The following is a 14,180-nucleotide window of genomic DNA, read 5'->3' as shown; positions in this document are numbered from 1 at the left end:
TCACCCATTAAATCACCCAAGGAGTGAATTCCTTTGTCGAACCACTGTCGACACTGGCCAATCTTTATTGGGCGCTTACCAATTAGCAAACCATCATTATTAAAGATAGGAGAGTAGGGATTCCAATTAGAACGGATATTACAAGCTTTTTCTGCTGCTCTCCAGACCAACAGAGCGTGTGACACTAAAGGACCGAAACGGAGCGTACACTTTTTTGGAGGAATATTGGCAAATAAAACTTCATCTAACTTCAGAGGAAGAACTAGATTTCCCTCTGTAATGGCAATTTTCAATAGTTAATATCAAACAGCATCAGAGGTGTAAGAAACTTTCAAGAGACAAAACTGTAATAAAGAGAAAAGGTTTATTTCAATGAGGATTCTTTTCACAAAAGCCGCAGCCACCCAGCTTTGAAATAGAATACCTATTAGACATAATAAAACATAGACATGTTATACAGTTTCTTGGCAAAAACTCCTCCTTCCAGGTTTCTTGTAAATTTCCAGAAAGATACCCCCTATCTTCTGCTGGTTCGGACTGGTTTCTACCCCCCCTGGTACAGGTCACACTGTTCTATGTCCCTGAGACACCCAAAGGCCTTCATCTACGACCTAAATTGCCTCTCGCTTCCCTGTCCTCCTTCAGCTGCTAGAAAACCTCACAGAAACATATGATTAAACAGTTTGGAAACGAATGATTATAAGAAACGCTGGATTTTCCACAACAAATTCCTCCTCTTTATCATTCTCTGATAAACGTATTAAAGGAAAATTCATCCTTGTCTTCTAATTTCTTGATCAAACATCATTACATCATTACATCATTTCATTTCAAGATCAGAATTGATTCACAGTTATACTCTTCATGTCTGAATTTCATATCACTGATCATACCCTTAAACTTAGTAGGCAAAAAGATTAGAATTAAAACTATTAGGCAAAAACATTAGAATTAAAACTAGTTTGAAAAAAGATTAAAATGAAATAAGCTCAGGCTATTTTTCCAGGGATAGACCCTTAATTTTACAGCAAGCAGATAAAGGTTTATTCTGGAACCGGGCTAGACGAACGAGCTCTGTCATTGCATCCCCAACACTATAGGTCGGACCCTCAGTCATTTCAGTATAAACAAGAAAAAGTTGGATTAATATTTAGTAGGAAAACAAAACATGCTATAAAAACACAGATAAAGTAGATAGGAAAACTCCTCATATTCAAACCCTGTCCTTGTATGCCATCTCGTAACATTCTTACAATGGAAAAAGAAATAAAAATAATGAAAACAATAATAATAATAGAAACAGTGAATAGAACAGTCAATCATTGACATCAAAACCTAAACAATCAAAGTTTAGAAAATCCCTTTCCTGGTCCCAGAAAGGCAAAGGAAAACACATTTAACTCATGTCTGCATACATGTCATCGCTGTCATAATCATCACATTGCTCTCCATCAGTTATTGGGTACAGAGTCAGTTTTACTGCTTGGACTGACGTCACCTTGCTAACCGTCCCTGCCCTGATCAATCTCTGCACTGAGCTGGAAAGGCACTTCATAATGCATGGTAAACAAAACAGAATCAGTAATCCCATACCCACAATTGGCAAGACAGTTTGAATTATTCTATAAAACCACCCTGACCATGCAGACATCAGCCACCCCACCCACTCACTACCTGTAGCTTTAGGCGGCTCTTTTACAGCTTTTCTCAGGTGCTTGATGATATTGGTTATGTTGTCACTATAATCAGGAATGTTAAAACAACATGATACCCCCAACATTTTACAAACTCCACATTTCTTTGAAGTCAAAGCTTCACAGCACAGCTGCTTACAGCGTTTGCTCTCCTCTTTTCACTGTTTGTTTCAGGACTCTTCACAAAGTATAAAAATTTGTACTATATGCCATCAATTTCATTAAAACTGTGTTGAAACAGTATTCCTCTATCAAGTGGTTAGTCTGCAGATTCAACTTAATGTTATCAATATTTTGTCAGTCCCACTTATCTCTGCTGTTTCACAAAAAAACAAAATATCATATTACTCATCTCTCAATCCCTAAATCGCACAGGCTCAGTTAACAGCTTTTAGCTGATATTGAATGAGAGAGACTCTGAGGCATTTAGGACTGGCACACTGTACTCTCATAAACTTCTAAAATCAAACTTTATCTACCACTTAAACTTTTAACTCTAGCCCAGCAGTAAGGCATCTTTGCCAGAATTTACATCTATTTTCAAATAAACATAATTTTTATATTTGTCTTTTGCCCACCTCAGGGAAGTTAGACATTACATTACCACTAAAATACAATTCTTCCCCATTCTGCCTTTGTTCATTCCTCATCTTTATGCCACTTAACTTGACATAAATAGTTCCATAAATTCTATCAGAAATTTTATTTTCATAACATACATTTCACTATATTTCTTCTCATCTTTCCCTACATGCTAGTTCCTTCTGCATCCTCCAATCTTCTTACGACTTCCATCTATTAACTTTCCTTTAAACTTTCTTTTCTACCTCACTTACTCGTACGTTCTTTTCACTTTCTTTAACACTGCGTTCACATTCTTAGTTCTTTCTCAGACGAAAACTTTAATATCGTCATTTAATTACTGTTCTACTTTCAAACCCACATTAATACACGTCACTTTCACGTTATCACTTTCTTTTCTGAGTGTCCATTTACAATTACAGGCTAAATGGCCCCGCTGACCATAATTAAAACACTCTCTTTGCCTATAGTTTGATCATTGAGCTTGCAAACAGCTCCAACTTACTGCACACCCTTGAAGCAGTGTGTCCTAATCAGGAATGTAAACACAGCCACTGATAAGCAGTCCTCTGTATTCTTTTACAGTCTACCAGTGTGGATTCAATCACAACAGCCAAATCATAATCTTCATCATTATTATTGGCAGCACATTAATTTCCATAAGTTGTAAAGAAAATCATTCAACATATTCTAAAGGTTTTCAATAAACATTTTCTTTGTTAACTCCAACCACCTTGTTTGGCAGATACACAGAAGTTCCCACATTCATTAAAGCTGGATAACAGCACCCTGACCAGTCCTTTTTCCAAACGGTGATATGATATTACCACAAACCCAAACTGCCACCGGTGAACTTTGATACGGTTTATCGAATGGACACTTAAAGTTGATTTCTTCGTGGTTGGTTTTAATTCTGCAGTCTGACCACCCAGTTTTCAATTGTCTCGGTCTGACCTTTGCTTGTCCCCTCGTCTCTCATCCAGGCCAGCTCCTCTCCAGAGGCCCGTTCGATCTCGGGTGGCCCTGGCAGCACGAGAGGTTTCGCCGTTGTTGTTGTTGCTGTTTGTCGTCGGGGTTCCTCCTCCTGTTGCTCTCCTGATATGGATGGAACTCTCCTGCAGTGACTGGCATTCACCCACGTGGCTCGCTCGCCGACCTTCACCGCCGTATGCGTGATCAGCAAGACTTGGAACGGTCCCAGCCACCGTTTCGCCCTCCAGCTCTTTCTCCTGAGGTCTCGAATCACCACGTAATCACCTGGTCTGATTTTGTGCAGGAACGTCTCTGCTACCTTGCTCTTAGAGAGAGCTTCTTTCACCTGCACAGAAATGTTAGATAACAAACACGACATCTTTTTGCAGTAATTCAACATTTCATTCTCACACACATCTGTCGATGGAAGCCTCCTTCTTTCCCCTGTTATACCCATGAATGGTGGTCTACCAAAGAGAATTTCAAATGGGCTCAAATTTGTTTTGACTCTCTTTCTCATTCTCATGTACAATGGGGAGTGCTTTCACCCACGAGAGCCCTGTTTCTTCACAGCATTTTGTCAATTTGTTCTTTACCGTCTGGTTTTCACGCTCAACAGCGCCCCCGCTGGCAGCGTGTTAGGCACAGTGTGTTCCATCGTGACCACATATCCACGACTACCAAACAATATTTCTGTTTTCCACACGGGGTTAGTTCAATGAAATCAATCATTAAATATTCAAATGGCCCGTCTGGGGCTGGCTGCCTTGCCAGTGGTGTTTTAATGCCCCGTGCAATGTTATATGCGGTGCAAATCACACATCTTTTACAAAAATCTTCAGTATATATTGTGAAACCTTTGGTAAACCACAATTCCCTCATTTGCATAATCATCCCCTCTTTTAATGCATGGTCCCACCCATGCATTAATTTAGCGTAATGCAAGAAAAAATGGCTGGGCAGACACGGCTTTCCATCAACAGATGTCCATACACCATCAACAAGGCTGCAGCCTGCCGTCTTCCATTTGTTTTTCTCAGCTCCTGTGGAAAAAGACTGCATGCTCTGTAAACAAGGAGACATGTCATTGTTAAGGTTATTGTCAACTTGTACGCAGGTGGCGCCACTGGTATCAGCTTCAGTCTGGTTTGTTGCCGCTGCCTTCGCAGCCATATCAGCTCTGGCGTTGCCTGTTGATACGAAACTTTTATCATTAATATGCGCTGCGCATTTACAAATTGCAATCTTGTCTGGCAGCATAATGGCCTCCAAAAGGTCAGATACTAACCTAGCGTTCAGTATTGGTCGTCCGTCCGACTTAAAAATTTCTGTGCTTCCACAGAGCACCAAAGTCATGCGTGACCCCAAAAGCATAACGCGAGTCTGTGTAAATCGTTACACACTTATCAGTCATCAGTTTACATGCTTCAGTCAAAGCGACTAATTCAGCTGCCTGTGCAGAGTAATGACATGGTAATTTGCCAGATCTTACAGTTTCAAATTCAGTCGTCACCGCATAACCTACGTTATTCTGTCCTGTTTGTGGATCTTTCGACGCAGATCCATCCACAAAAAGGACATTGTCACAATTATCAAGCGGAACGTCCAACAAATCTGGACGCGGTGTGCACACCTTTTAACAGTGACATTTGGCATGTCAAACAAAATTTTATGATACCTAAATCGAGCTGTAGACAAATGTGACGTTCTCTGCTCCTGCAAAATCAAAGACACCAAATGTGAGACCCCTAAAGTCAGATCAGCATAGCCTACAAACTCTCTTGTGGCCATTGAGGGCCAGTTCAGCTACCACCACTGCCCGGAGACAGTGTGGCAATCCCGCTGCCACGGGGTCGAGTTTTGTTGAAAATAGGCTACCTTCTCATCGGTCACCATGCGTCTACAGGAGAACAGAAGTCATAAGGTCATGCTTTTCATCAACCATCTGCACAATGGATGGTCTACAACCAGAAGGTCTAACAATCGAGATATCTCATTGTGCTTTCATGTTATCAAATGCTGTCTCAGCTTCACTTGTCCAAACAAGTCTGTCACATGACTTCAACCCTTTCCCTGTTGTCAGGGCTCGTAAAGGCTGTTCTAAAATGGCATAATTGGGAATGAATGTACGACAGTAAGCACACATCCCCAAAAATGACAGCAACTGTTTTTTGTTTCAGGCTTTGGGGCTTCTTTTACGCCCTGCACCCTTTTCTGTGACAGTGCTTTGCTGTTTGGTTTGATAACATGCCCCAGGAATGTCACTTCCTGTTTCACAAACTGCAGCTTTGAAAGGCTGACCTTGTGTCCCTCCCTTTCAAGATGCTTCAGGAGAGTCACAGTGTCAGCCCTGCAAATAGACTCACCTTCTGAACAGATCAAAAGGTCATCAACATAAGATATGAGTTCGGTTAATTTCGGTTCTAACTTGTGAACCATCACAAGGCCTAATTACACCCTCTTTCAATAGAGCGTCAAACACCGGTTTTATACCCTCTATTGCTTCACGTTTCAGTGGATATTGTGCCTTATATGGTCTGAAATCAGATTTTGGTGTGATTATAACTGGCTCACAACCTTTTATCAGCCCCACATCATATTTGTTTTTTGCCCACAAGTTTGGTGATATTTGTGCCAAAGAAATATCAATTTCTGAGGCAGAAATATCCCCCTCTCCCTGTCCTGTTACATTTTTCCCAATAGCAGTCACATTTCTCTGAACCCCCACCTCAAAGTCACATTTTGATTTAAATGCCCCCATACTCTGACTCTCTGCTGTGTGTGTGTCAACTCTCACCCAGTCTGTGGCCGATAGACACTCTCTCACAAAAAGGCCCACATCTCTCCACTGTTGGCTTATGGCCTTGGAGACAGATAAGTGGCAGGCGGTGTTCTCTGACATAAGATAACAAGCTTTCTGACTCTGTCAACACTGCAGCCAATGCGCACACACTCTCTGTCCAGAAAATCTGGTCAAACTTCACACTTTCATTCTTCACAGAATTAAACCACATCTTTTCAAAATCTGAATCTCGCTCTGTTACGACATGTGATGTACAATGCATTTTATCATTTGTCAAACTCTGTGTTGACTGGGTTTGTTCGAGCCTTTGCCAATTTCAAAATTTTCTCTGCCCAATCAACATCTGTCACCTGCCATTCATAAGCCCACTTCGGCTCGAATTTGGAACAAGTAATTTGTGGTGTCTCCTCAATGCTAATTCCATAGGAATCAGCACAGAGGGACAAATTTAATTTACACATTAAATCACGAGCCATCAGAGGTGCGGGACAACCGGGAGACCACACAAATTCATGTTTGAAAAAGCGTCCCCCCTCTGTTTCGCACTCTAACGGCTCTGTTAACCGGTCAGAAATCAAATGGCCAGAGGCCGAAGTGCTCTCAAACACTTTCCCGGTTAAATTTGGAACACATGGTAAATCACATGGTCGTAATGTGGACAGGCTGCACCAAAATCAACTAAAAAGTCAATAACTACCCCTTTAACTCGTAAAGGATAAATAGGCATTTCAGAAAACCCTGTGCTTTTGTATAGTTTCACACGCTCATCACACACAGCACTGCTCAAAGTATCATCAGACACACAAAAAGATTTGCAAGCAGTTTTTTCATTGCAGATAGCAGAAAGAAAATCAGTGTATGTGTTTGTGTGTGCGTCGTGTGTGTATGTTTTAGTAAAAATATTTTCACTTCCCTTTGCTGCAGCCAAAGATTGGCTCCCCAAAGCCGGACTCTTTCCGTCCCGCTCTCCAGCCCCCTCGGTTCAATCCGACTTCATGTTCGGGCACGCGTCGCTCCAATGACCGTCCTTCTTGCACACTCTACATTTTGTACAGTCTCGGAGCGAGTGGGCATTTGTGGCACAAACATAACAGCTCCATTTTCCTCCAGCAGCTCTTCCTTTCTGTCCTTTTCGACCAGCAGGGTTTGAGCAGGAAGATGCAGGTTTGTTGGGTTGTTTAGGTTGTCGTTGTTGCATAACCACCATTGTGAAGGGTTTTTTCTTCTCCTTTCTGTCCTCTTCAGCGTGAGTAGCGTGCCGCAGCGTTGCACTCAAACGCCCGTGTAACTGTGCATGAAACTGCGCTGTTAGTCTGTGTGCCACTCGCTCTGCGGCCTCTGCCCCCCCTCGCGCTGCTCTTTGGGCTGCCTCTGCCAGTTCAATTTGTGCTCGTGCTTCTGCAAGTCGTGCTTCTTGGGCTGTTCTCGGGGCTGGTGGAAAGCGGTCCAGATCGAGATCCAGCCTGAGAGCCGAGATCTCTGCTACGGGATAGTGAGCTGTATTGTAGGCAGGCGGCGGAGCCGTTGCCACCTCAGTCACATGTGGAAAAGCACATACATTCGGTTCATTAGTAGCATTCTGTTCCAGTGGAACTGTTTTTACACACACAACATTCTCAACATTACATGCCAATTCTTTTTGTATTTGCTCTCGTTCTCGCCTGTCAGCTTCTTTTACCCAACACATTATAGTCGGTTCACAGTTCTTACACCCATGTTTAACACACACACACAGCAGCTACTCTGTTTTCCCTCGTTCTTTTCTACTGACTCTTTTACTATATTTAGTCTTATTTTACTCAAGGTCCCCGCTTCGGGAAAATCGTGAAATTTGATCAGTTTCTGTATGTCAACCATACATTTACCACCATAATTATTTCTCATTTGACAGAAAATTGGTGTATAAAAATGATCTAATTTACTGTTAGATGACCCCATTTTGGCTGAATCTCCCTTCTGGATTTTACTCTTTCGACACGTGTCTTAGTATCTGTCAAACGTCTTCGACAGACCCGATTTTATTTCACCCAAAACCGGTCGGGTTTCAGCAAATATGCCGTGCTTTTGTAATTATGTTTTACTCAAAATCTACTATTCACCTAATTAATCCGGCGTGGCTCTTCCGTCCACCTTTGCAAGATTTCTTCGGGTTACAGAGACTTTGAGCAAAACTAATTAACCAGCACCTGTGATTACCCTGAATCACCAGTGGTACTTCCGTCCACTAACGAGCTGAGTGTGGCAGAAACCGATCCGAAGCTACTTCAATTTCTTCCCCAAAAATTGTGATTACTCAATCACCTCTCGCTCGTACCCAAAGCAAACTCAGCCAACATGGTTCATGTTCACTCACAATTCTCAAATCACACTTAACATCAATAAAACAATTCTGCCGTTTCTTACCCAGAGATGCTTTCTCTTTTCTGTAATTGCCGCGGATTCTTTCTGATCCTGGTGGGAGTTCTTCCACTGGTCCTGACGCGGGTGTTGGCTCTCTCTCTCGTAACCTGTTGAGTTTCTATCTCAAACCGTCGAGGTATGAGACGGCCGCCTGGTGCTGCCGTGATTGCGCAATTTCCGTCATACCCGCTCTCAGGACCAGGAGAAGAAGAGTCCGCACAGGATCCCACGTTTCTGACACCAAGTTGTAATGGCAATTTTCAATAGTTAATATCAAACAGCATCAGAGGTGTAAGAAACTTTCAAGAGACAAAACTGTAATAAAGAGAAAAGGTTTATTTCAATGAGGATTCTTTTCACAAAAGCCGCAGCCACCCAGCTTTGAAATAGAATACCTATTAGACATAATAAAACATAGACATTTTATACAGTTTCTTGGCAAAAACTCCTCCTTCCAGGTTTCTTGTAAATTTCCAGAAAGATACCCCCTATCTTCTGCTGGTTCGGACTGGTTTCTACCCCCCCTGGTACAGGTCACACTGTTCTATGTCCCTGAGACACCCAAAGGCCTTCATCTACGACCTAAATTGCCTCTCGCTTCCCTGTCCTCCTTCAGCTGCTAGAAAACCTCACAGAAACATATGATTAAACAGTTTGGAAACGAATGATTATAAGAAACGCTGGATTTTCCACAACACCCTCCAAGGAACGCCACGAAACATCCATTTTGTCGTTATACCAGCTAAGTAGGGGACGTAGTGTAAAAGCCCAATGATATAGCTTAAAATTCGGAAGAGCAAGTCCACCCGCGAATCTATCTCGTTGCATCGTGGAAAGTTTCAGACGTGGACGTTTGCCATTCCATACAAATTTGGTAATTATGCTCTGTAGCTTATCCCAAAAACGAGAAGGGGGAGGCAAGGGCAGCATAGAACTCACAAAGTTAATTCGAGGGAGTACATTCATTTTGATAATCGAGATGCGCGATCTAAGAGAATTTGGAAGTGATGACCAATTATCCAAGTTACAAGAAATTTTTGACAGGATGCCCTCATAGTTGGTCTTAATTATATACTGCAATGAAGCACCAATCATAATGCCTAAATACTTAAATTGTTTGACCACTGGTATACCCAAGGGTAGTGGTAAGTTTCTCATTGCGTCATTTAGTGGAAGAAGTGCAGACTTTGTCCAATTTATTCTATATCCGGAAATCTCACCAAAACTGCCAAAGATAGTTAAAATGTTTGGAATGGACTGCAGTGGATTGCCTAAAAAAAGAAGGATGTCATCTGCATACAAAGAAATATGATGGTTGGTCCCACACATTGTGATTGGGGTGATACCTTTATCTATGCGTATTGTCTGGGCCAGTGGCTCTAGCGAGAGTGCAAAAAGAAGCGGACTTAGAGGGCATCCCTGTCGAGAACCTCTGGCTATGTTGAACAGTGAAGAACAAGTCTTGCCTGTCAAAACCATGGCTGTGGGGTTCGCATACAGCAACTTGATCATATGAATGTAGGAGGACCCCAGAGCCATGAGCTTCAACACAGACCACAAATATGGCCATTCCAGACGATCAAAGGCTTTCATAGCATCTAAGGAAAGGACCGCGGTAGGAGTAGTCAACGAAGATGACCCATGTATTATATGGAGTAACCTCCTAACACTATCAGATGCTAATCTAGTCCTAATAAAGCCTGTCTGGTCACAGTTAACAAGCTTAGTCATGGCCGGCTGGAGCCTCCGCGCGAGCAATTTGGCATACATTTTTAAGTCAGCATTTAGAAGTGACAGAGGCCTATAATTTGAACAATCATTGGGGTCCTTGTCTTTTTTGAGCAAAAGCGTAATAACTGCAATATTCACATCTCTGGAAAAGGACCCTCTCTCAATAGCGGCTTGAATCATATAAAAGAGTAGGGGGCCCAGACTGTCCCAGAACGTGGTATAAAATTCTGGTGGAATTCCATCCAACCCAGGGGATTTACCGCTACACATATCAAAAGCAGCCTCCTTAAGCTCAACTAAAGTAATGGGGGTATTTAATTCTAGAGAGTCTTCCTCAGACAGCTTAGGAAGCAGTGTTTTTTGTATTTCTGAATTTATTTATTTATGTATTTTCTCGGATTGAAATATATGGAAGGCAAATTATATTTTTGAATGCATATATATATATATATATATATGTATGTATGTATATGTATATATATATATATATATATATATATATATATATATATATCCAAAATATTTGTTATCAAATAATTTTTTGTATATTTTGAAACATGTACAAAAAAAAAGAAAAGTATATGTATGTATATGTATATATATATATATATATTTATTTATTTGCCATATGCGTATGGGATTATAGGATTGGTACACCAATGACACTCAGTTTTATATTTCCTCAAGACCTGACAAGGCTCCTAAACTCTCTAAGTTAACAGAGTGCATTAGTGAAATAAAAGACTAGAAGACTAGTAATTTCCTCCTCCCTGTCTCAGACTGCTCAGAGACTTTGGCTGAAGATCCAAATGCAGCTTTTATATATATATATATATATATATATATACATATACATATACATATACATATACAGTCCTCTGTCACTTCTTAAAAATCACAGCTTCATCGGAAGGTTATGATACTTGGTGACTTTTATGGCATTAGGTATGTGAATACAAAAAAAAATTGAGGTCATGATCCGAGCATGCTAAGTGGTCGTAAAAAAAATAGTCACACTCAGTGTCTTCGGTCAAAAATGACCGACCCATAGGAAATGAATGGGAAATTTACAAAAACACAAAAATTCTCTGAATTTTTGTCTGTACAATCTACAAATCGGCCACGATTCTAAAAAAAAGTACACCGCAGTAAAGGGGTGACACTCTACAACATCAAGAGTGCAAAAAATTCACACCCACCCACACACACACACATACAAACACACTTTTATACACATACACACCAATAAATTCAGATTACAAAAATCTGTTTTGAATATTTAAAAATCACAGCTTCATCGGCATGTTACGAAACTTGGTGACTTTTCTGGCATTTGGTATGTGAACACACAAAAAAATTGAGTTCATGATCCGAGCATGCTAAGTGGTCGTAAAAAAATTTGTCATGATTTTGGTGTTCGGTCAAAAACGACCCCCATAGGAAATGAATGGGAAATTGACAAAAACACAAAAAATTTCTACAAATCGGCCACGATGCAGAAAAAAAGTGCTCAGCAATGAAGGGGTGAAACTCTAAAACATCAAGAGTGAAAAACATAACATAATTAATAATTATAATTAATATATATATATAATTAATATAATAATTATTAAAATTATTAAAATAATAATTAATAAAATGTTATAAACCTTGGCAAAAAGTATTATTTGAGAATTTCTAAAAAAATACATTCAATCCACATTTTAAAAGTAAGTAATTTGGTCCAAAAACAACTAGAATTCACAAGCATCTCCATTTAGAGCTATACAGGCATCTAGTGGTAAACCCATGCAATAACATGATTTATTTAATTTTATGTTTAATAAATTGATTTTTTTTTTCATTTTTTTTTTTCTGAAAGCCTAGTCTCTATTTTAACCGAAAATACTGCATAAAAAAAATAAATAAAAAAAATAATATATATTAAAAAAAATCATTATTTTCAATGGCAAAAAATGGACTATAAATATTGCATAAATATTAATAAGTTCAATCAAATTGTCTCAAAATACTAAATTAAAAAGAATAAATATTATAGAACAAAAATAAATTGCATTGGTTTTTACTGGGATGGAGGAAGTTTCATTTTTAGGTGTCCGGTCACTTCTGACCGGGAAGGCACTGAGTGTGACTGCTAAACGAAGCCTCTCTGAGGGATATATATATATACATATATATATATACATATACATATACATATTTACATATACATATACATATATATATATATATATATATATATATATATATATATATATATACATATACATATACATATATATAAATATATATATATATATATATATATATATATATATATATATATATACATATACATATACATATTTACATATACATATACATATACATATAGATATATACATATACATATATACATAGACATATATACATTAGAGGTCTGCACGGGCTTTAAACTGAAGCCCGAACCCGGCCCGTACCCGCGATCATTTGACCCGACCCGACCCGATCCGACCCGACAATTACATTTACATGTTAAGCCCGAACCCGACCCGAACCCGAGGTCCACTCTGTTTCTCACAGCAAATACCATTTTTGCAATATGTTGTATTTAATGATTGCTTGAAACGGTAAACAAATACATGTAGGCGCAGCGGCACTATAAGCACAGCAGTAAGAGAAAAACTTACATCATGTAACTTTGCTGTGGTCGAACAGGTGTAACAGTCACACATTTCTCTGGAACTCAGACTTTAAACTTTAAAAAGTTCACGCAGTGTTGCAAAACTATTTACACAAATATATCCTTCTCAGTATGAGTTATGAAGGAAGAGAACGGCATCGACAGTTGATGGTTTCAGCGCCGTCCTCCTCTGATTGAAAGTTAGTCCAGCTGCACTGAAGTTTCTCTCGCTGCTGCTGCTACTTGCAGGGATGCTGAGGATACTACGGGCCAGTTTTGACAGTATAGGGAAAACACCGCTGTTGTTTTTCCACCAACCCAAGAGATCCCGCTCTTCTTCCATGTCGTGGTTCATGACTGATATAGTGCGCGAGAGCGGTAGCACATGCGCAAAACAGTTTTGTGATATAATGATAAAAAATAAAATAAAATAAAATAAAAATATATATAATTTTTTTTATAATTTATTTTATTTTATCATTATATCATTTATATATTATATCATTGATGTACATCCCAATGTAAGAGAGAGGTTAAAGGGCGGCTTCTGTCACTTTGAGTGATTTATGGCCCTTAAGCCCCGCCCCCTTTTGACCGTGGGAATATTCCCACGCTTGCCCTGCCCCTTTCTACCCCATCCCTCCCACCTCCGGGCAGGTCATGTGACCGTGGGAATTTTCCCACGCTTGCTCCTCCCTTTTGGGCGTGAACAGAACCAGGGAGATATTATAAATTAAATTATATATTTAATAATATAAAACGTTGTATAAAAGTTAAAATACACATGTTTAGTGTTCTCACACATTTGTAAAATGTTAAAATGTCAATGAAAAAGTTTAAATTGCATTATCTTAAAGCTATCAAAATGTATTAGTATTAAGACATTAAACAAATATTAAAACATAGGCTATCAAGCGTATAAACACATACGTACATTTAAAAAACTGACTTACGTTTTTACAAGTCCGTTTTGTTGAAAGAAGAACAAAAGTTTTTTATCCGTCTCCAAAGGCTTAGAGCTTTTAACTCCAAAAATGACAAAATCCGAAAAAGCGAATAGTTCTATTTTCTAACATACATTTAAAGAAAAAGCTGTACTTTCACAATTACATTGTGTTTAAAGGTGTATAAAACATTGTTTAAAGTTAAAATTATATTTTCTTAAAGATATCAAAATGTGTTAGTATTAAAACATCTAAAACAACATTTAAAAGATGTTAAAAGTTTAAATTATATTTTCGTAAAGATATCAAAATGTGTTAGTATTAAAACATCTAAAACAACATTTTAAAGATGTTAAAACATTAATGAAAAAGTTTAAATTATATTTTCTTAA

At 39.1% G+C, this 14,180-nt stretch overlaps 1 long non-coding RNA gene across 1 annotated transcript; it reads right to left on the bottom strand.

Moving 5' to 3' along the window:
* Positions 1–8,767: 8,767 nt before the first annotated feature.
* LOC309479555 lies at positions 8,768–9,141 on the bottom strand. The gene is made up of 2 exons (XR_014199300.1): positions 8,983–9,141; positions 8,768–8,946 (listed from the first exon to the last, which is right to left on the bottom strand). It is a non-coding gene; the product is annotated as an uncharacterized lncRNA (long non-coding RNA).
* Between the last annotated feature and the right edge of the window lie 5,039 nt (positions 9,142–14,180).

Source organism: Leuciscus leuciscus, assembly GCF_965113295.1.
Source record: "Leuciscus leuciscus genome assembly, chromosome: 17".
Lineage (NCBI taxonomy): Eukaryota > Metazoa > Chordata > Actinopteri > Cypriniformes > Leuciscidae > Leuciscus > Leuciscus leuciscus.
The sequence above is the reverse complement of the archived record's forward strand: the minus strand, read 5'-3'. Positions and strand labels throughout refer to the sequence as shown.